Below are 25,477 nucleotides of genomic sequence, written 5' to 3'. Positions count from 1 at the left end.
CTCCTAGATCTATGATAAACTTCTTCATCTAGACTCCATCCTTTGCTGCCTCTGCTGCAGCAATGTATTCCGCCTCTGTAGTCGAGTCAGCAGTATTATCTTGCTTAGAACTTTTCCATCACACTGCTCCTTCATTCAAAGTGTATACATACCCTAAATTTGACTTGCTATAATCGACACCATACTGAAAACTTGAGTCCATGTAGCCTTTAATCCTAAGGCTACTACCTCCATATACTAGTAAAAGATTCTTAGTCCTTCTCAAGTACTTAAAGATACACTTTACTACTTTCCAGTGTTCTAAGCCTGGATCTGACTGATACCTACTCGTGACACTTAGAGCATGCGATATATCAGGCCTAGTACATAGCATGACATATATGATAGGCCCTATTGCTGATGCATAGGGTATCCTATCCATGTTTGCCTTTTCTTTAAGAGTTTTTTGGGATATATTCCTAGAAAATGATATCATATGTCTCATCGGTATGAGACCTCTTTTGAAATTTTCTATGCCAAACCTTTTGACAATAGTTTCTATGTACCTGAATTGGGACAAGCCAAGCATCCTCTTGGATCTATCTCTATAGATCCGAATCTCCAAGATATAGGATGCTTTCCCTAAGTTCTTCATGGAGAAGTGTCTAGATAACTAAGCATTTACTGTGGATAGCATTCCTATATCATTCCCAATGATCAGGATGTCATCCACATATAACATCAAAAAGGTGATAGCGCTCCCACTTACCTTCTTGTATATATAAGGCTCATCTTCGTTCTTAACGAAGTTATAAGATATGATTGCCTCATCAAATCTTATGTTTCAACTTCGGGAAGCTTACTTTAGTTCATAAATGGATCTAAGAAACCTGCACACTTTATCTGGGTAGTCCTTGGACACAAATCCCTCGGGTTATATCATAAACACCTCCTCGAGGTTCCCATTGAGGAATGCGATTTTTACATCCATCTGCTAGATTTCATAATCATAGTGTGCTGCAATAGCCAATAGAATTTAGATAGATTTTAGTATTGCTACGGGTGAGAAGGTTTCGCCATAGTCAACACATTGCCTTTGATAATAGCCCTTAGCCACTAGCCTTGCTTTATAGGTCTCTACCTTTCCATATACTCTAATCTTTTTTTTAAAGATCCACTTGCAACCAATGGGTATAATACCTTCGGGCGCATCAACTAGGTTCCAAACTTTGTTGGTGTACATAGAATTCATCTCAGAATTCATGGCTTCTTGCCACTTCCCGGAGTCTATACTCATAATAGCCTCCTCGTAGGTCTAATGATCAATTTCCTCAACATCCTCTCCTCTAATATGTCCCACATATATCTCAGGACGATGAGATACTCTGCCAGACATACGTAAAGTTGGAACTTGTGTATTAGGTACCTGAACAGACTCGGGTTGTAGAGTGGTGCTTGAGCTAGGTTCTCCAACCTTGCTCAACTATATCATGCTCCCACTGTCTCCACCAAGAATGTGTTCCTTCTCAAGGAACATCGCTTTCTTGGCTACAAAGACCTTTTGGTCCTCGAGATGATAGAAATAATACCCATAAGTTTCCTTGGGGTATCCCACGAACTTGCACCATTCCGTCCTTGATTCCAACTTATCGGAGTTGTGTCTTTTAACGTGGGCAAGGCAGCCCCAAATCATAACAACCTTAAGATCAGGCTTCTTTCCTTTCTATATCTCATATGGTGTAGACACTACCGACTTAGTTGGAACTCTGTTCAAAAGGTAAGCTGCTATCTCTAGGGTATATCCCCAGAATAAGATGGGTAAGTCAGCGAAACTCATCATGGACCGTACCATGTCTAACAGCATATGATTCCTCCTTTCAAACACACCATTGAGCTGAGGTGTATTTAAGTAACTAGGTAAACTCTATACTTAATTACTCACCTCCTCGATCTCATCGAAGAGTCTTGATACTCTTTCCAGTCTGGTTCTCCACTTCATTCTTATACTCTTTGAATTTCTCAACGACCTCGAACTTATACTTCATCAAGTACACATGTCCATACCTTAAGAAATAATCAATAAAGATAATGAAGTATAATGACATGAGTTGACATGGGTCCACATATATCACTATGTATGAGTTCTAGTAGCTCAATGGCTCTTTTTCCAGTTCTACTAAATGGAGAGTTGGTCAGTTTTCCACTAAATAGATTACATATGACTCGTAGTCGAATGGATCTAGATATCTATCCTTTAGCAACTTTTGAATTATTCCCTCATGGATGTGACCCAGCCTATAATGCCACAGGTATGCACTGTTCACCTTATCTAATTTCCTCTTGGACATACTTATATTCATGATATGTGGAGTAGTGTTTAGCATAAACAAACTATTATGCAATATTCCTCTTGCAAATCTCCTCGACTTTGTCAGAATCTATAACAAATTACAGATGTGATAAATAATACCGGTATCCAATACCATTGCACTATCACAAAAATTTGACAATTGGAGATTGATCATGAATGTACCTGAAGCTTCTCCAAGCTTTTGTTTCACCCTCCCTGCAAGGTACTCTTTGTAGTTCCTCTTCCAATGCACATCTCTTCCATAGTGGAACCACTAGCCTTTGTCATTTGCCGGTCCCTTTAAGCAACCTTTATTTTACCTGGTCTGCCCTGCCCTTGTTAATGGACTTTTCTGCTTTCCTTTTCTTTATGGTCTCACCAGTGTAGAGAACTGACTTCTCCTTTTTGATAGTGCTCTCTGCCTCCCTCAACATATTGAGGAGCTCTAGAAGAGTCAACTCAAGCTTGTTCATATTAAAATTTATTATGAACTATGAAAAGGAATCTGGTAGGGACTGAAGCACAATGTCCACACATAAGTTATCATCTAGGACCATTCCTAGACTTGTGAGTTTCTCTATCTACTCAATCATATTTAGGACATGGTTCTGAACCGGTGTCCCCTCATTCATCATAGCATGGAAGAGACTCTTGGATATCTCATATCGCTGAGTCCTTCCCTGTTCCTTAAATAGTTTGCGGACATATAGGAGAATAAATCTGGCATCCATCTTTTCATGTTGTCTCTATAACTCAGGAGTCATAGAGCCCAACATGTAACACTAAGCAAGAGTAGAGTCATCAATGTACTTCACATAGCGAGCGATCTCATCCTTGCTTGCCCCTTCCTCGGGCATAGGCATCACTATATCAAGGACGTACATGATTTTCTTCGCCATAAGAATAATTCTCAAGTTGTGGAGCCAATTCGTATAATTTGGACTAGTGAGGCAGCTGACATCAAGTATGCCATGTAAGGAATTTGAAAGCGATATTTTCTAAAAATAAAAATGTAATAGAAATAAATAACATGCAGATTTTACAGAAATAAATAATCAAGATATGAACTTCTATCTTAATATGCTCCAACGACTTTACTGGCAAGTCACACGACACCCTCAGCACGTGAAACGGAAGTCTCCGGCAAACTTCTAGTGGGGATCAGGATCCAATCAGCGTCTTAGTGTAACCTCGAGGGACTCGACCAATCACACTAAGCCCAAAAGGTAGGCAACTCTTGTCGATCATAACTTCTTGTGATTCCCGTCCTGTTCGGCCTCCGAATCACCATGGTCTCGAGGGACTCGACCAATCATGATGTTCGATTAAGTCAACACCTTATAAGATGAGTATGATTCGATGATATACCCTTGAGGGACTAGACAAAGGATACAATGTCCTTAGGTCACCGGTGACATCTCTATATCGTAGGCAAGATAGCGAATCGCGATATACGTGAGCCTCGAGGGACTCGAGGGACTCGACTAACTCAACCTACACCAAGAATCGGTCTCTACCTATAACAATAAAAGTCCATGTGGGTTAATCTAATTATCTCATGTTTACCGACTTAATATTATCAAGAGAGGGGTTTCTATAATTTGATTACCTAATATGACTTATAAATTTCTTTTTGATATGATGCTCCTCTCATGAAAGATGAATTTTATAAATTCTAATGGATATCTTGATCCTTGAAAGATAAATTTTAGTACGTGATAATCACTTGCAAGAATGAGGATTTGATTTCACATGTATATCTTGATCCTTTTCATGAATCCCTTCTGTTTATTAAAATTGAAGCATGATTTAATGAAACTCTTTTATTGTTTTTAACTTGATTCAAATCATTTCACAAAGTTGGTTTTTAATGGATTTCCTCCTTGCTTTCCTTCTTCATGCAAAGTTTTGATGACAAAGGGGGAGAAGTTGGTATTAGCTATCTCTTTAACGTTTATAACTTTTAATGTTGAGAACTTTTGAATGATACCATATCATGAATGCTTGAAATATGATTGGTATCGTCAAATACAAATTGAAATGTGGCATGAATTTTTACCACACTTACATTGTTGAATTGTTCTCCTTTTTTTTATGACAAAGGGGGAGAAATAATATCAAAATGTGGTAAATTGAGGACAATGTATGCAATGTATCTTATCGTAAATGCTTATGTGCTTATCATTTGAAACATATCAAAACAAAGAGTGTAAAACATCGCATAAGCTTGAAATGTTTAAAATGCTTATATGATTATATACTTATCATAAATGCTTGAAATGTTCCATTACAAGATATTATGAGCTTAACTTGCTATTTTACAATTTAATAACTTGCCATCTTGTCATAGAATGATGACTTGCTATCTTGCTAAATTTCATATTCGAAATTTGTATCAATGATGATTATCATTGGATTTAAAAATGAATATCATGCCTTGACATCATTTTGACAAATACGTGGTATTGTATTTAGAATTGGTAAATCATGATAAGTATCATGATGTGTATAATGATATGTTTAAATGAACTTAACTTATCGGTTTGATGCTTGAATTCAAAGGCCTTGAATTCAAGAATATATTTTCTCAAGTATGGCATATAGATAGGGGGAGTTAAGGTTAACTCCATCATCAATTGATTGTCATCATAAAAAAGGGGGGAGATTATTGAATCTCGTCAGGAACAAGAGTGCTTTGATTATGTCTTAGTTATTGTAGTTAGATAGTAGATTAAGTTAGAATTGAGAGGTAATCCCACTAACTTAATTAGGGGCCAATTGGACCCTTAATAGGGCTGAATTGGGCTGGATTGAATAGCTCATTCAGCACCTAAAATCATGGCCGACGGTGGCAACGCTTGGAAGACCCAGTCTCCTAAGTGGTCTGGGCGGTGGTACCGCTAGCAGTTAATGCTGCCAACGGTGATACCGCCCTTATCAAGCAGTGGTACCACTAGAGCTCAGTCTCCGAGCTTTGTCAGGCAGTGGTACCACCCAATGTCATGTGTTAGGCGGTGGTACCCCCCAGTAATGGTGGTGGTACCGCCAGTACCCTAAAATCCAGGGATGTGACACTTTTAGGCTCTAATTTTGAAACCATTGGGGCCTATAAAAACCCCACCCATTTCTTCATGAAAGGGCACAAAAGTATTTGGCATAATCTTGAGTCTTTGAAGTGTTAAAGAGTTGTAAAAGTGCTAGAGTTCTCCTCCTCCCTTTCTAAGTGTTGAGATCATTCAAGAAAGGTGTGAGACTTGTAAGGGTTCTCTCCTAAACCCGTGAAAAAGAGAAAGCGCTATAAAGAGGTGATTGGTGACCTCAACAGAGGAGGAATCCGAAAGTGGATGTAGGTCATAACGACCGAACCACTCTAAATTCTGGTTTGTTTTTCATTCGTGCAATTTACATTACTGTAAACTTCCTTAATCTTCTCTTTGCACTTTTACGAAAGCTTTCAAGTTCAATTTCTCTCCGAAATGGATTGAATCGAAATGAATATTTTCTAGAATTAAGTTTAATCAGGAAAGTATTTCGCTGCACTAATCCCCACCCCCCCTCCCTCTTAGTGCGGCTCTTGATCCTAACACATGCATGGTAGGATGTTCAATATAATTTGACATTTTTATACCATCATAATTTGAAATACTTATGATTTGGAATGATGCATGCAATACTATGATTTTTTTAAATGATGTGAAAGTCAACAATTATCGTTTTATGAAATGATATCATATTGTAATAAAGAATGACACATTATCTTTGTCATAATTTAAAAATTGATATAAAGGGAAATAAATTATACCATTGTTTTATTATTCCTCTCTTTTTGCCAATGACAAAGGAGGAGAAAGAATTGCTAGTGTGCACATCTCAGAGAAATATTTGCTAGCTTACACAATTCAAGAAAATACAAAAATATGCTAACTTGCTCATCTCAAAAGAGAAGCAAAGATTACTAACTTGCATATTTCAATAAGCAAAAGTTGCCTTCTTGAACATCACAAATATTGCTAGCTTATATTTTTTTAAATGATATAAATTTGCTAGCTTGCATAATGTAGAACTTGCTATCTTGAACATCACCAAGAATTGCTAGCCTGCAATCTCAAGAGAAGCAAAAGTACTATCTTGCCTATCTCAAGAAGCAAAATATGTTAACTTGCACATCTAGCAAAATTTACAAACTTGAAAAACTTAAATTATTAGTAGCTTGCATGATGATAAAACTTGAGATTTATAATGCAATGATTTGAAACTTGTTAAATGCACTTCTCCTTTTTTTGTTGATGACAAAGGGGGAGAAGTATAATTATGATATGCATGATTTTATGATGAAGTGTTGCAAATATTTATGATGAAATTTGCTTTGACTTGAATTCAGCTAGAATTTAAGGTTCTATCAATGTGACACATTGATAGGGGGAGTTAAGGTTAACTCCGTCATCATAAAAAAAAGGGGAGATTGTTGAATCTTGGATTTTGATGTTAAAACCAATTGATAGTGTTTATGATTTAATCTATGTTTTGAGTGACACAGGATGCTTTGATCAGGGAGAAACAATTAAAGCAGGAAGAATCATGTTGGGCCGGAGAAAAACATGTCAGAAGATTGGACGTCGAGCCGAAGGATCAGTCGACGTATCGACAGAAGGCTTCGGGCCATGAGTTCGGGTATCGAGCAAAGAAGAGTGGATATTGCACCAAGGAAATTGAAGTTGTGGAGGTCAACTGGCCGATTGGGCAATAGGCCGCAAGAGAGGATGATGCGCCAAAGAATCAGACGAAGCATCGATGAACCAAAGACATGCCGGACAATATTTAATTAGCTTAATAATAATTGTCTAGATCGAAGTGGATTTTAAGTGTGCAGGATTAACTACAATAGCAAAGCATAAAGCAAAATAAAGTCTTAGAGTCAAGAACGTGATTTCATTAGGAGTTCGAGAGTTTATCGGAAGTCCGGATGTTCGTTGGAAGTCCGGACGTTCGTGAGAAGTTTTGCCGAAATTGACCGAGAAGTCTAGGAGCTTGCTAAAGAAGCTTGTAGGCAGTGGTACCACCAGGACCCGAGAAACTTGGGATGAGGTCTTTTTAGGCTCCAAGTTTGAATCCACATGAGGCCTATAAATACCCCTCTCATCCCTAGTTAACATATACAAGAATTGAGAGCAAAATAGAAAAAAAAATGATGTTATAATCTTGTGAGAAACTCCTCTCAAATCTCTAAGTGTTAGTGTAGTTTGAGAGAGGAATAAGGGGGTTGCAAAAGGTTGTCTCCAAAACTTGTGAAAAAGAGAAGAAGGGTGTAAAAGGGTAGTTGATCTTCGCCCATTGAAGGAAGACCGTTAGTGGATGCCAGTGGCCTCGACGGAAGAGGAATCGGGAGTGGATGTAGGTCACGACGACCGAACTACTATAAAATCTGGTTTGCATTTCTTTTGAGCAATTTACTTTAACTGCAAACTGCCTTCTTATTGCTTTCACTACACTCCCCTACGCTTCCAAGTTAATATCTTTCCGATTAGCTTTTAACGTACGAAAGATTTTTAGAACCGATATAATTTTTACCGCTGCACTAATTCACCCCCCTCTTAGTGCCAACTCGTTCCTAATAGTATATGATAGTGTTTATAATTTTGATGATGATCGTCTACAGAATAACTGTTAGGAATAAGTCGACACTAAGAAGGGGGGTGAATTAGTGTAGCGGATAAAATCGTCGGTTTTGAAAATATTTCGTTCGATTAAAGCTGATTTCGGAAAGATAGCTTGAAATTGAAAGCGTACAGAAGTATAATAAGTAAAGTAGTTTGCAATGTAAGTAAAGACCTTAAAAGAAATGTAAACCATATTTTATAGTGGTTCGGTCATCGTGACCTACATCCACTCCTGATTCCTCCTCCGTCGAGGGTACCGGCATCTACTATCGGTCTTTCTTTAATGGGTGAAGACCAATTATCCTCTTATAACACTTTCTCCTTTTCATAGGTTTAGGAGATAACATTTATAAGTCACTCTTTTATAAGTATTCCCTCACACACCTCCCTTAGGACTAACTCTAAGCACTAGGAGAAGGGAACTCAATGTTTTAGCAGAGTTTACTCAGTTTGTTTCTCTAGAATTCTTGCTCCTTTCTTGCTAGCCAAGTGGGGTATTTATAAGCCCTAAATGGTTTCAAAGATGGAGCCAAAAATTTAAACTTTCAGGTCTTTTGGGTATGGGCGGTACCACCGCCTTCAGCTTGACACTAGGTGGTACCACAGCCCAGTATAGCGGTACCATCGCCTAACACACTGTCACTGGGTGGTACCACCACCCAGTCTGGTAGTACCATAACCTGATAGCCTCAGAGACTAAGTTTTTCAAGTTTTCCAACTCACAGGCGGTGCCACCGCTTGGCCCAACATTTGGGTCATTGAATGGGCCTCACAATGAGCCCAGATCACTCCCAATTTAGGCCCAATTAATCCCTAATTGAGTTGACATTGTTTTACCCCAATACCGATTCAATTAGACCTAAACTAATTTGATCTAAGCATAAACGATTACAAGCGAATCCCATATTGTTCGTGTTAGGATCAAGAGCAGCACTAAGAGGAGGGGGGGGGGGGGGGGGGGTGGGGGTAAATTAGTGTAGTGAAAAATCGTCGATTTTGTAAAATATTCATTTCGATTCAAATCGTTTCGGAAGGATGTTGAACTTGAGAGCTTTTGTAAAAATGTAAAGAGAAGCTTAAAGAGGTTTGAAGTGATGAAAATTGCACAAAAAGAAAAGTAAACCATAATTTAGAGTAGTTCGTTGATGTGACCTACATCAACTTCGGATTCCTCCTCCGTCGATGTCATCGACGTCCACTAAAGGCCTTCCTTCAATAGGCGAAGACCAACCACCTTTTACAGCTCTTTCTCCTTTTGTCAGGTTTAGGAGATAACCCTTACAAGCCTCACTCCTCTTTCTTGGATGTTTACAAAGCTAAGAGAGGGAGGGGAGGACTCTTTCTCACTTTTACAACACATAACACCCTAGAGATTCAAGAATATGTTAAACACTTTCATGCCCTTTCATGTAGAAAAGGGTAGAGTTTTTATAGACCCCAATGACTTTAAAAATTGGAGCCAAAAAGTGCCACATCCACGGATTTTGGGGTACTGGCAGTACCATCGCCATTATTGGGCGGTACTACTGCATGTAGTCTAACACTGAGTGGTATCATTGCCTAATAGGGGCGGTACCATCGCCTGATAGGGGCGGTACCACCGCTGGCAACATTAACTACTAGCGATATCACTTCCCAATCTAGGCGGTACCATCGCCTATACCACCTGGGGAATTGGGTCACCAGGCGGTGCCACCGTCGGCCATGTTTTCAAGGGCAGAATGGGCTGTTCAATCCGACCTAATTCAGCCCTGTTAACGGCCCAATTGGCCCCTAATTAAGTTAGTGGGATTACCTCCCAATTCTAACTCAATCTATTATCTAACTATAATAACTAAGACATAATCAAAGTACTCTTGTTCCGGTACATCAATTTCTCTTCCAGCGAGCTTCCAGCGATCTTTCGACGAATTCTCGGTAATGTTCTAGTGGACTCCCGGCAAGCTCCCAGTCTTTATGACGATATTCTTAGCGAGTTCTAATAAGCTTCTTTAGCAAGCTCCTGGACTTCTCGGTTGGTTTCGGTAAAACTTCCAACGAACGTCTAGACTTCCAACGAACTCTTGAACTTCCAACGAGATCTCGATCTTGTCTCTGGCGCAACACATGTTTGATGTCTTACTGCTATCGTAGTTAATCCTGCACACTTTTCTCAACATATATATTAGATCAAATAATTTACAATTGATTTCATCATCAAAATACAAGATTCAATAGTCCGTCATGTTATTAATTCATCCGGTGCTTCGTTCGATACTTCGGTACATCGTCCTCTTTTGCAGCCTTTTGCCCAATCGGCATATTGACTCCGTAACTCCGATCTCCTTGGCGTAATGTCCGCTCTTCTAGCTCTAATGCCCAAATTCATGACACAAAGCCTTCTACCGATCCTCCAGCCCAACGTCCAATCTACTAACATATTTGCTCCGGCCCAACATTTGATTCCTCATACTTTAATCGTTTTGCTTGTTTTGATCGAAGCTAGTCCTGCATCACTTAAAACACAGATAAGATCAAACACATTAATTGATTTCATCATCAAAATCTGAGATTCAATAATCTTCCCCTTTTTTATGATGACAACCAATTGATGACGGAGTTTAAACTAAACTCCCCGTATCAATATGCCATTGATAGAACCTTGAATTCAACTCAAAGCAATCATGATCCACATCAAATGCAATACATCATATAATCAAGGTACTTTAATATTGCATACATCATGAATATAACCAATTAATTATATCATTGCATACAACATAAAATCATGCATAATCATTGCATACAACATATAACTATCAATTTTTAGAGATATACAAGTTTTACAACATAAAGCTAGCAAATTTAAAATGTACAAGATAGCATCATTTTTGCATTTTCTTGAAATGTGTAACTTAGCAAACATTGCTTCTCTTGAGATTTGCAAGATAACACTTCTTTTTTCTCTTTTGATATAAGTAAGCTAGCAAGTTTTGCTCTCCCTTTGTCATTGTCAAAAAGAAGAGAAGAATACAATATTATAATTTTTTTCCCTTTACATCAATTTTCACATCATGTCAAGGATAACAAGAAAAATTTAGTGATGAGATATACTTCATGAATACAAGAAATTATGCATAGTAAAAATAATATCATACAAGAAAAATCATGATTCATTTGATAAAAAGATTATCAATTTATGCATTTGAATAAATATTTTTAAACCATCATCACTTCAACTCATCATGCATAATTTTAAAATGTAAAATCATCAAACATGATACAAACATTTATTTTCAAAACATTCATCATTATTTTCAACCCATTCAATTTCCTTTCTCCCCTTTGTCATTGTAAATAAGAAAGAAGAAGAGGAAAATTTTTTAATGGTGCAATTCATTTCTTTCTTACATCAATGCACTAAGCATTACATAAATACAAAGGTAATCATATGAAAATCATGACATGAAAGATGAAAGATCAAGAAAGATCAATTTCTAAATGATTCATCTTAACAAATCTCCTTTTCTAGTAAATAACCAAAAGAAATCTTAGGAGATTACTCTTCAAAAGAAATTTTAAGTCATGAATTCCGAAAAAGATATTCTCGTTAGTAAAACATAAAAAGAAACCAGGAGAAAAAGATCTCAATTCATAGAAAGATTTCAAATATCAAATATCGATATTTCAATATCGTGATTTGGATTAATAACTCATTCAAATCTAAGTAATCAAAATCACTTTAATAGTTCAAAAGATTCATAAAATAACATAAATAGATTCATTAATCTCTTTTTAAAAAATCGATAAGATAAAGAAAAAGAAATTTTTCAAGGAGAAAGCTTTCCTCTCTTCACGTGTTTTAATTTATGTGATTTACATGTTTCAATATCACATGATTGATTTTATATATGCATGCCCAAATTTTATGCCAAATAAAAACATGCATCAATGTTTAAAACTAAAAAAGCAATTTTCATTACGACAAATATTAATAAGCCATAACTCATCGAGCATAATTTTGAAATATAAACTTATTAAGTATGACTTCAAATCATCATTACATTATTTCATCAAGCAGAATTTCATAAAACATTTTTAATTAAAATTATTTTGTCTGTTGTGGTAATGCATTTGCCTTCTTTACATCAATGATTCAATCATATCATGAGATATACAAATCATAAATACAAAGGAATCATGTCATGAAAGATATAAGATCAAAAGTATAATACATAATTCCAAAAACATAGGATTTTAAATCATTATGCATCATTAAATCATCAAGTTTGATTTCATTAAACATAAAATATTTTTAATCAAAATCGAAAAGCAATATGGAAATCATTAAGATACACATTATTACTTCTTAAAAACATACATAAGATTAATCTTATTATGTGTACAAGCATTAAATCTAACATTTTGTTCCTTTATCATAAAACATACAATTTTTATTATCATTTTCAAAATTAACAAAAAAAATGATATATTTTTATAATTTTTTTTTATTTTTTACTAACTAATTTAAAAAATAACTCATAAAAAAATATCAAGTTATTTCAAAATAAACTAAGGGGATTTTGATTACCTCATCATCGAAAGCAGATAAGGCATATTTTGCCACCTCGCCTTTGTTGGTTTTTTTCTTCATCTTCGGATGAACTCGATTTGTCCCAGGCCACCTTGAGTGTTTTCTTCTTCTTTTGTAGCTTCTTCTTTTTAGGTTCATTTTTCTTTTTTTATTCTTATTTTAAGAATTTTTAAGCTTTATAGTTAAGAGTTCAAAGTCCTCATTACTTGAGCTTTCACTCAAGTGGTCTTCATTTGTTCTAAGTGTCAAATCCTTTCTGTTCTTTGAAAGGTTGTTCTCAAGTTCAATTGCCACATAAGTCATTTCATAGGTCATCAAATACCCGATAAGTTCTTAAAGTAAACATTTATTTAAATCCTTTATCTCTTGTATTACAGTTACTTTCGAATCCCAATTTATAGAAAAAGATTGTAAAACTTTATTAACAAGTTCAAGATTTGAAAAAAATTTACCAAGTGCTTTTAAACCATTGATGACATCCATAAAACGGGTGTACATATCTCCAATGGTTTAGCTTGGTTTCATACAAAATAATTTAAAATAATACATCAAAATATTGACTTTAGAATCTTTAACCCTACTTGTGCCTTCGTGTGTGATTTCAAGAGTGTGCTAAATATCAAAAGTTGTTTCGCAAGTAGAAACCCGATTGAATTCATTTTTATCTAAGGCACAAAATAGAGCATTCATAGCTCTAGCATTTAAAAAAAAAGTCTTCTTTTCTAAATCATTTCAATGGTTCATCGGAAGAGAAGACCTTTGAAAACCGCTTTCAACTATATTCCATAAATTCAAATCCAAAGAAAGAAAAAAATCTCTCATTCGAGTTTTCTAATATGTATAGTCCGTCCCATTGAACATGGGAGGACGAATGAGAGAGTGACCTTCTTAAAAGCCGAAAAGAGTCATTTCTCTTGGGTGTTAAACCAAATGAGAAATAACATGGCTATGATACTAACTGTTAGGAACGAGTCGGCACTAAGAGGGGGGGGGGGATGAATTAGTGCAGCGGATAAAAATTATGTCGGTTCTAAAAATCTTTCATACGTTGAAAGCTGATCGGAAAGATATTAACTTGGAAGCATAGGGGATCGTAGTGAAAGTAATAAGAAGGCAATTTACAGTTAAATTAAATTATTCATTCAAATTCAAATAATCAAATAAAAAGCCGATAGTGTAATCTTGTAAAGGTTCTCTCTTGAACCTGTCAAAAGGAGAATCAAGTTATAAGGGTGGTTGATCTTTTCCCATTGAAGGAAGATCGTTAGTAGATGCTGGTGGCCTCGATGGAAGGGAAATCGATGGAGTGGATGTAGGTCACAACGACCGAATCACTATAATTCGGTTTGCATTTCTGTTTTGCTATTTATCTTAACTGTAAATTATCTTACTTGCTTTACATCCACTACACTCTTCCATATGTTTTCAAGTTAACATCTTCCAAAACGGGTTTAATCGGAATGAAATTTTGAATCGACGTAATTTTGTCCACTATACTAATTCACCCCCCTCCCCTCTTAGTGCTGACTTGTTCCTAATAAGTCCAAAATTATGGTGTTAAAAGTTGCAGCTACAAGATAATTTAAATCTCGAAATTTTTGATGATTTGAATTTTTTGGCTCCATCTTGAAGCCATTTGGGCTATAAATACCCCCGACCAAAGCTTGGTTGGTGCAAGAAATAAGTTGTGAAGTTTGTAAGGGTTGTCGCTCTCTTTGAGAATTGGTTGAGTCTCTTCCTCCTCCTTGAGTTTAAAAGTGATTCTCAAATGTATGAGGTGTGAGGTCTCTTATAAAAGAATGAGTGTGGAGGTGCTCTCCTGAGCTTGTTAAAAGGAGAAGTGTTATAATAAGGATAGTTGATCTTCACCCATTGGAAGAAGATCAATAGTGAAAGCCGATGACCTTAAGAAAAGAGGAATTGAGAGTGGACATAGGTCGGGATGACCGAACCACTATAAATCTGTTTACATTCCTTCTCTTGTATTAATTCATTACTGCATACTGATTTACTTACTCGCAACCCTTACTTGCTCTTTTTGCTAATCACATTTCCAATATGGATTTATCGATTAAACTTTTTGAAATCAATTTAAACTTTTTATAGTAGTAATTCACCCCTCCACCACCCCCCCCCCCCCCCCCCCCCCCCTCTTCTTAGTGCCATTACGATCATAACAAAAATCGATCATACATAGCATACAATTAAAAAATGATCATCATGTAGACTATTTGATACCATTGTTGGGAAACCATCAAAGGTGTATCACATGCGTAGTGAAAAAAAATAAAATAAAACTATTTCCCCAACAAGGAGCATTAGATCGTCGAGTGATGACTGTGAGTATAAAACTTGAAATTACAAAACCACACTAAGAGGGTGAGATGTTCTCACCTAAGGGAGCTCGTATATCCCCTAAAATACAGATCCTGATCCAACGAATAAAGAAGTTCTATCGAACTTGTCTCTAACGGTGATCCATATAGTGGACGACAATGGAAATGCACCTCTTCCTCACTATGGGTTCTCTCCTAATGACAACGGTACCACCAAGGAGACTCGGTCTCCCATGAGTTCTGGGCGGTAGTACCGCCCCTGTCAGGCGGTGGTATCGCCGACAGTTATTACTGCCAGCGGTGGTACCGCCCCTGTCAAACGATGGTACCGCTTGAACTCGGTCTTTGAGCGTTGTCAGGCGGTAGTACCACCTAGACTGAGCAGTGGTACTGCTCAGTGATAGATGACAGGCAGTAGTATTCCCCAATTATGGTGGTGGTACCGCCAGGACCCAAGAAATCCGAGAATGGACACTTTTAAGCTCCATTTTTAAACTCATTGGGGCCTATATAAACCCCATCCTTTTCTGCATGAAAGGGCACCGAAATCTTTCTTTAATCTTGAGTATTTGAGGGCTTAAAAATATTGTAAAAGCCAGAGTTCTCCTACTTCTTTCTTCTAAGTGTTAAGATCATTCAAAAGAGGAGTGAAATTTGTAAGGGTTGTCTCCTAAGCCCATCAAAAAGAGAAAAGCTGTAAAAGGGTGGTTGGCCTTCGCCTATTGAAGGAAGGCCTTTAGTGGACGCCGATGACTTCGTCGGAGGAGGAAGCCGAAAGTGGATGTAGGTCATGATTGACCGAACCACTCTAAAATCTCGATTTGCATTTACTTTGAGCATTATTCTTTACTGCAAACCTCTATAATTATTTACTGCCTTTAAGCTATCTTTACGATCTTACTTCACCTTCAAAGTTAAGCATTTCTGAGTTTAGTTTTCAACGTACGAAAAGATTTTCCGAAACCGACATTTTTATCCACTACACTAATTCCGAAACCGACATTGATGATAGAATGAATCGCTAAACACTTGAAATGTTTGCATTAATGATAAGATATCTAGAGCTTAATTTGTAATTTTACAAATTGATATCTTACCATATGATAAATTGCTATGATTGCTATCCTTCACATTTGAAATATAAGACTTGAAAATGGATGTCATGCCTCGACATCATTTTCAGAATTGCTACATCATGATAGGAATCATGATGGGGGTATTGATAAGTTTAAATGAAATTAACTTATCAATATGTCTCTTGAATTCAAAGGCTTTGAATTCAAGAATGACTTATCTCAAGTATGACATATAGATATAGATAGTAGGAGTTAAATCAAAAAGGGGGAGATTGTTGAATCTTAGATTTTGATGATGAAATCAATTGTCATTTGTTTGTCTAATCTATATGTTGAGATAAGTGTGCAGGATTAACTATGATGGCAGTAAGACATGCAGTAGGTGTTGAGTCGGAGTCAAGACCAAGATCATGTTGGGAGTTCGAGAGTTCGACGAAAGTCTGGACGTTCGTCGAAAGTTCTACGGGAACCATCTGAGAAGTCTAGGAGCTTGCCATAGAAGCTCGTCAAAACTTGCCGAGGAGATCGTCGCAAAGTCCAAGAGCCTACCGGGAGTCTGCTAGAGCATCGCAGAGGGGTCGTCGGATGTTCGCCGGAAGCTCACCGGAAGAAGCGATTGACGCACCAGAACACAAATTACAGTAATGATGTCTTAATTATCGTAGTTAGTATGTAGATTAAGTTAGGATTGGGAGGTGATCCCACTAACTCAATTAGGGGCCAACTGGGCCCTTAACAGACCCAATTTGGGCCGAATGGAATAGCCCATTCGGACCCAGAATTCCTGGTCGGCGGTGGCACCACCTAGGAGACTCGATCTCCTAAGGGTTCTGGGTGGTAGTATCACCCCTATCAGGCGATGGTACCACCGATAGTTATTACTGCCAGCGATGGTACAGCCTGAGCTCGGTCTTCGAGCGCTGTCAGGCGGTAGTACCGCCCAGACTGAGCGGTGGTACCACTCAATGACAGATGATAGACAATAGTACCACCCAGTAATGGTGGTGGTACTGCCAGGACCCCGAAAATCTGAGAATGGATATTTTTAAGCTCCATTTTCAAACTCATTGGGGCGTATATAAACCCCCACCCTTTCCTGCATGAAAGGGCACCGAAATCTTGCTTTAATCTTGAGTATCTGAGGGCTTAAAAGTGTTGTAAAAGCTAGAGTTCTACTCCTTCTTTCTTCTAAGTATTGAGATCATTCAAGAGAGGAGTGAAACTTGTAAGGGTTGTCTCCTAAGCCCGTAAAAAGGAGAAAAGCTATAAAAGGGTGGTTGGCCTTCGCCTATTGAAGGAAGGCCCCTAGTGGATGTCGAACCACTTTAAAATTGTCATGCTCTCTAGTTTGCATTTACTTCCTGTTATTTACATACTGCAAACTGAATCATTACTTGCCTACTACTTTCACTTTATATTCGAACGAGAACGAGATTTCAAGTTATCTTCCGAGTTCGATTTTCAAGTTAAGTTTTCGAATTGGTCTTTCGTCGGAAATAATTTTTTATCGTACGAAAGTTTTAATCGAGACGATATTTTACCACTGCACTAATTTACCCTCCCCCACCCCCCCAACCCTCCCCCCAACTCCCCCCCCCCCCCCCCTTTCTCTTAGTGCGCTTTTGATCTGATCCTAATAGGGTGCTCACAGCATGGGAGAGATGGGAGGAAGAGACGAGGAGGCCGACGACTTTAGGGGTCTAGCCTATGATCCTTTGAGCACCAGTTCTATTTATAGAGAGCTCCTTCATGAAAACCCTAATGGATCCTTCTTAATGGGTATTGGATCCCTATCCAATAACTACTAGCTTAATGGGTATTGAATCCTCATCCAATAACCCCTTTAAGCTCCATGCTCTATTAGGTCTCACATAATGAATCCATTAAAATAAGAGTAAAAGAGGCTTATTGGATATCCCATATCTAATCCCCTATTCGTCGAGTCATCCACCATATGTGTGTGATCCTCCAGGCCTAATACTGAGTTGGCCATAAGTTGCACCCGTCAGAACCCCTTTTGACTCAGAACTTCTTCTGACTTAGTGAATTATTATCTCCATAATAATTCACTTAACTCATAGACTATGGATGTACTAAGCCACTATGCCATAATCTATAGGCAATACAGGAGGATCTAATCCATTGGACCTATCTATCCTTAGTTACCATGTATTTAAAGTCTCTCATCCATCTAATATCCTATAGATTGTATACTGGGCATGGTGTTGTCAAGCCCATACGGGATCTATCCAAGTCTCTTATCGAATTCTCCTAGAGAACTCATTCTCTCTCAATTCGAGTGGCCCTAGCTAGGGATTTGCTTAAGTGAAAATATAGGAGATATTCCTCTCATGATACCGAGAGTGGATGATCCTTTATTAATACCTAATTGCCTTTTAAAGTTGGTTGCTATTCCCAATAATCTTTTGTACTATATCCGAAACTTCTAAACCTATAAGTCTGGTATCAAAGAATGAAGTACTTAAACAAGGCATCATTGATACCTCAAGTCTAAGGATTATATACATAATTGAGACTACATAATCATTGTCTGACAATAATGTATCATTAACCATCTAGTATTCTGTAAGCGAATTATTCAATGAACTCAGCACCTACACTATATCCGTAGTTAAACAACTATAAGACCAATAGCTTCCATCATATGGATGAGTATATAGTATATCGATCTATCTCATTAGATGTTCTTTTGAAGTAACCTATGACCATAAATATTTAGAATTTATATTTAAAGGTGAATTGGTATCTCATCATAATCTAATTCTCATTCATAGACATCACAATCTATTTATTATATAATATAAAATAAAAAAATATCATAATTAAAAGCAACTAAAAGAGATTATTATTGAATCTTAGATTTTGATGATGAAACCAATTGATAAGTGTTTATGTTTTAATCTACGTTTTGAGTGACGCAGGATGCTTCGATTAGGATGAGACAATTAAAGTAGGAAGAATCATGTTGTGTCTGGGGAAAACATGTCAGAAGATTAGACATCGAGTCAGAGGATCGGTCGACATATCGATAGAAGGCTTCGGGCCATGGATTCGGGCATCGGGCCAAGAAGAGCAGATATTACGCCAAGGATATTAGAGTTGCGAGTCAACTGGTCGATTGGGCAAGAGGCCGCAAGAGAGGACGATGCGTTAGGGGACCAATGACATGCCGAACAACATGATTAATGCTTAGTATTAATTGTCTAGATCGAAGTATATTTTTACATATGCAAGATTAACTACGATAGCAAGGTATGAAGCAAAATGAAGTCCCAGAGTCAAGGACGCGATTTCGTTAGGAGTTTGAGAGTTCGTCGGAAGTCCGGACGTTTGTCGGAATTCCGGACGTTCGTCGAAAGTTCTAGTGGAACCAGCTCCGCTGAGAACTCTCGGAGCTTGCTAGAGAAACTCGTCGGAACTCGCTAAGAAGATCATCATGAAGTCCAGGAGCTTGTCGGAAGTCCGTCAGAACAATGCCGAGAGATCGTCGAGAGTTCACCGGAAGATCGTCGGAAGCTCACCGGAAGAAACCAAGATATAGGGACTTGATTAGCTTAGCAAATGTCTTAGGAATCGTAGTTAGCACGTAATTGGGTTTGGATTTGGGCCAACCCAATTAGGGGTCAACTAGGCCCATGTAAGGACTGTGTTGGGCCCAATGAGAGGCCCAAACAATGTCCCAAGAGGTGACACCATCGTGGCTCAGTCTTCGAGATTGTGTCAGGCGGTGGTATCGCTAGTCTGGGCGGTTGTACCGCCCCTGACAGGTGGCCAAGTGGTGGTACCGCCTATCTGGGTTGTGGTACTGCCCAACACAGCATCCCAGGTGGTGGTACCGCCTAGTGTAGTGTCAGTGTCAGATTGACACTAGCGGTGGTATTGCCCAACGCAGGCGGTGGTACCGCCCATGCTCGGGAAACCCGGGATGAGATGTTTTTAGGCTTCAAGTTTGAATCAACTTGAAGCCTATAAATATCCCTCTTATCCCTGGTTAACCCACACAAGCACAAAGAGTTCAAAAAGGGAAAAACATTATAGAAATCTCTTGTGAGAATCCTCCTCAAGTTCTGAGTGTTAGAAAAGTTTGAGAGAGGAATAAGTACTTGTAAAGGATATCTTCTAAACCTGTGAAAAGGAGAAGAGGGGTGTAAGAAGGAGGTTGATCTTCGCCTATTAAAGGAAGATCGATAGTAGATGCCGATGGCCTCGACGGAAGAGGAATCGACGAAGTGGATGTAGGTCACAACGACCGAACCACTCTAAAATCTGGTTTGCGTTTACTTCTTGCTATTTACCTTACTGCAAACTGAATTCCTCCTTCACTACGTTTCCGTATAATTTCAAGTTAACATCTTTATGAAATCGGTTTTATCGCAATGAAGTTTTTGAAGATGTAATTTTTACCGCTACACTAATTCACCCCTCCTCTTAATGCCGACCCCTTTCCTAACAATTATATGATAAATTATATGCGCTAGGGTACCTATTGTACATGAAATCATTATCAATATATTTTCTTATATAAGTAGAACCCTTTAACACTTGTTCCCAACCGCTAATTGGCCTCCGGAGAGTTCATCAGAAATTTTTTCTTTTAGAAGTCAGATTTTTATTCTCCCTTGTTTATGATGTAATTAGTTTAATTAATAAATAAATATTTACTTTTTCAAAAAAAAAAATTTGCAACAAGAAATTGTTTACATTATCTTCGTGAGGACTTAATGGACTCGTCATGACTGTTGTTAAGCATCGCAAACATCCTGAGCTTCCTTAAGTCACACGAGGCATGTCAGAATTTTAATACCTCATCTCCTTTGAATGTGTTTACATGCCATGCATATAGGTATTCATTATCATCAAGAGTTTTATCCTAATATGTGCAATGTTGTCTCTTTTATAATCCTTGTTGTCAATATCATGATAATGTAATAATTTAATTATACTCGAATATCAAATTATTCTATTGTAAAAATTAACTTGCTACCATCAATTAAGGGTAAAAAACTTGATATCAATAGTATTCTGACAAATCCATTATACATATTCAAAGTTTTATAATGAAATATTTGCTCTTATAAAATTTTAATTTAATATATATGTTTACCATCCCTCCGAACAGGTGGATGAGTGAATTCTATAATTTTAGGGTTTCATCGAATATACGAAATAATTTGGGCTAACAGGATGGATATTAGTGTAATTTTTGAAATGTATTGATTAGATTGGATAAAATCTTGATAGATCATATAGATTGGATAAAGTCTTGATATATCAAATCTCATTTTCTGATATTTAGGTTAACAAGAATAAATAAGAATTATGGATATTAAATTATACTTAAATGTAGAGGATGATACAAAAATCCCGAAAACCCTTGCTGGCCTGCGCCGTTCTCTTCTCCTGGCTTATGGAAGCACCGCGTCATCCTACATCCGTATCCAGTGTGAGCCGGGATACCGAAAGACACCTTCCGATTGGTTGTTTTGTGTGGGTCCAACAAAGAGAGTTATGAGGACCTTTCTGGTAGCGCATTCTTTCGTGCGTGGTGAATGGGACCGGACACAGGTGACACACCCCTTCCCCACTCACCCACTTAAAAATGCTCCGACCGGCCGGCCATTCCCATGGCTTCTCCTCGCCCGCTACCCCTAGTCCGTCCCCTCTTCGCTCTCTTCCTCTCTCTTCTCTTTCTCGTTTTCCTCCTCACATGGGCGGCCGGCTCTTCTCCGCTGGAGTCATCCCACCTATATCGAGTCCTCCACATCCCACCTATATTTGCCACTTCTTGTTAAGGGTGGATTACAGGCAGGAATTTGTATCAACGGTTGATCTCCTGTGTAAGAATAGTAACTAGTGGCTACATAGTATCTAACAGTGACACTTCTGAATATTACAGTGGATTCAGTTGATAGTTAGATTACGTGGAAGCAAGAATGATGTAGGTCATGTAGCACAATTGTTTGTGTCTACAAGGAAAATTCTATGCATCAGTTTAGAACCTGATGACTGTTGATCATTTTAGTTTTCGTGATTAACATTAGGATGCATTAACATTTTCCAAGAACTAATTGCAATTAACAGAAAATAATTGCAAAGAACATAACTGAAGCTGCTGGATTGTTTCCAAGAACTCTCAGGAACCAGTTTTGGTAAGTGCAGAGTCGTTCTTATGATGAACTAAGTAATACATCTAAAATCAACCAACACTATATTGTGTTAAATTGAAAATTTGGACTAGCGACAAGATAGACTGATCAATGAAGCAGCAAATGGTATAGATGCATGAAGAACAAAACAAGCCATTGTCTCATCGAAACATCTGAGAATGCAAAATCTAGGACAGATAGTGTGCAGATAACGTGAAAAATTCAGGACTCAGTTCGAAGGTTAAATCGACTCTAGCATCAAGGTCATAAAGACAAAAATTAGAAGGATAGAGATTTAAGTAACTGTTGTATATGGTTGGGTTATTTTGGTGCTTAGGTCCTCAAATATTCTTTTAGTAATTGATGAGGAACTTTGTTATTTCAAGTGGATGTAGCTACCATGACCTCGTTGATGCAATTGGAAGAAATGGAAAATTAGTAGCAAATGGTCATATCGAAAAACAATCTTGTTGATGTTAAAGTGCTACTGTTAACTTAATTAAAGGAGTCTACAAGTTAGTAAATATTTTGTGGGGAAAAGCAAAAAAGACAATTGTTCAATATCCATAAGGGAATTGATTTATAGGAGGTTTTTCAGCAAGATACAAAGGACTGGCTTTTGGCTGATAATTAAATTGGATCTGCACTCTTCATTAGTGTATTTTACTAACTCCTTCGTGATTAGACTATATTAAAAGATCTAACATTTTCTGATGTGTCATGGACAATTGAATCTTGCTAATACTCAATGATTATGCCTTTTAAGTGTTCTGCAAACTCATTTATCTTTAGAAAGATAATTGGGACATGGGTAAGGGAACTTAACATGTGTAACAAGTTCAAGTAGTTAATTCATGTTTAATATATTCTATTCAGTAATAGGTTCAAACAAGTATAAAAACTTTTGCTAGATGAAGGCGAATATGATATCCAATAGAGATACGTGGCAGATGAATACTTGAAATTTTAGATCGTTTAGTTGCGTCTATTTGTTGATTGGAGTATTGTGTCAATCCTCTTTGAAAGTTTTATATTAATCAAGATATCTTTTGTATCTATATGATTGTAGTAATTGTCAACATCCAGATCATTTAAATGTTCAATTTTTTCATCACTGTATTCTCTGCTAAATGGATAACACTTCACTGGACTTATTTTTAAGGAAACATGTGGTGGAGTAGCATGCTTCATTATTAGCAACCATCCATCATTAAGTACAAAAGGATTCCCGGAAATACTGTAAGTACCATTAATTGTTTTTCATATTTATATTGATTCATTCTTTTGTTCATTGATGGTATAGGTTGGTGATTTTGTAAATTGAAGATTAAAATGCTTATTTGCTTTGTTCTTTTATCAGATTGAACTTCACTGACAAAATATAGAAAAATCCATGAAGAATATGGTCCTCAATGAAATTGCTAAAGTATAAGATTAGTAAAACAAGGCTAGATTGGTAATATTGTTAATTGGTTACTACATTATTGTTTTGGTCTTCCTCATAAGATGTATGATGGCAACCTCCTTATTTTTGATGGATGCTAATTTTTACTACATTATTATTTTGTTTTTCCTCATAAGATGTGGGAGGGTGACCTTCTTATTCTTGTTGAATGCTAATTTGGCACCAAGTCATCAACCAGGGTGAATAAGTTGGGAGTCAAATTACTTAAATGTAGCTTGGTTGTGTTTTCTGTATGTTCTGTCATTTGTTGTGTTGGATACAGTATGCAGAGGTATTCTTTTGCACTTTGTTGACATTTTTTATTCATTGGGTAAAGATGAAAGGGAGCTTGATTCTTCTATATCTGATTGGTTTTACTTACTGCTTTCCTTGGTCGATGCTGAAAATCCATCTAGTTGGCTTTCTTTCTTCCTTCTAATGGTTCTGTTTGTTAGACTGTGTCCATCAAGATATTGTGTGGGACAACATCTGGATGTCTTGGCCAATAAATTTGTTTCTAATTTATGGAACTCCTTTCCATCAAGATTTATGGATATCGGAATTTTGGTACAGAATTATGCTACTATAAGTTTTTGTATATGGTTTTTCATTTTTTTTTTGTTAGTGAAATATGAAAGTATTTAAAAAATACTTCAGATGCTTATCCTGTAATTGTGCCTCCTAGTTGAAATACTCTCTCAATGTTTTAACAGAATCCAAGGGACAAGTGGTGTTGAACTTTCTGCTGGTCTCCATTGGTACTTAAAACAAAGGTTCGCAATACCGTACCGTACCGGTATTTCGACCTGGGCTCGGTACCGGTACGGTACGGTGTACCGAGCACTGTAGCACTGCAACGGTGCACTGCAACGGTGCACTGTGCTGCTACAGTCGGACCGGTACCAGGCGGTTCACGTACCGCTGGCCTGTCGGACCGGTACGTACTGCCCGTACCGGGCGGTACGATTCGGTACGGCAGACACTGCTTAAAACACTGGTGTCTGATACACATCTTGGGAAAAGACCGGTGGTCTACAGTTGTCATCTCTACCAAAAGTGGGCTCGCTTCCGCATGTTCCTTCGGCTGGTATTTTGGTACAAAGACCTGTTCCGTTGAGTTACTACCAGAATGCTGTTACATCCAGTTGTAAGTTACTTTATTATTTGTTTTTTAAGTTGATTTGGCGCTCAATAGCCCCCTTAGTTTGGTCTAGAAGTCCATTAATGTGAGACAGAAGTATCTATTTTCATCTTGATAGCTATTATTTGAAATTCACTTTCTAGTTTTTATATTACTTAAAAGCTACACATAAAGTTGAAACGAGTTTAATTAGTCTGAAAATCCAAGAAACCAACTTTGGGCATGTGGACATTTTTTCTTTTAGTTTTGTAAATTTTAGTGAATACTACTACAAATTATTTGAGCATCTTATGTACTTCGGTACATTATTTATCCTCAAAAGAAGAGAAATAAATGGATAGTTTCACTGTTTTTACTATGATAATAATTAAGAAAATGGTTCTTAACATTGCTTAGACACCAACTCAAACTACAGTGCAGCAATGGCACAGCTGCCTGATTGTTATTTGAACAACATAGCTATTAGTTAAAATAAAATACGAAAGCTGGAACAAAGAGGTAAAATTAACGTGATTATAACCTCCATGAAGTTCCATCTTTATATCATTCACTTCAGAGCATATAATGGAGGTTCACATTTAAAAATGAAATAGATTTTTTTGTTTGATTTTTTTGGATTAAATTTGCTGAACTGAGTGCTAATTTGCTCCACTTTCTGCTTTATACATGGTTGCTTGTCACCATCTAAAAGCATATCAGACTCCATAATTTGTTATAATCTGGCCTCAGGATATTTGTGCTTTCTATATGTTTC

General features: G+C 37.3%; 1 pseudogene; it reads left to right on the top strand.

Moving 5' to 3' along the window:
* Nucleotides 1–21,699: 21,699 nt before the first annotated feature.
* The window catches only part of LOC135594802 (alpha-N-acetylglucosaminidase-like), a 30,436-nt pseudogene continuing 26,658 nt past the window's right edge, over nucleotides 21,700–25,477 (top strand).

The sequence above is a fragment of the Musa acuminata genome, chromosome BXJ1-2 (genome assembly GCF_036884655.1).
Source record: "Musa acuminata AAA Group cultivar baxijiao chromosome BXJ1-2, Cavendish_Baxijiao_AAA, whole genome shotgun sequence".
NCBI lineage: Eukaryota > Viridiplantae > Streptophyta > Magnoliopsida > Zingiberales > Musaceae > Musa > Musa acuminata.
The sequence above is the reverse complement of the archived record's forward strand: the minus strand, read 5'-3'. Positions and strand labels throughout refer to the sequence as shown.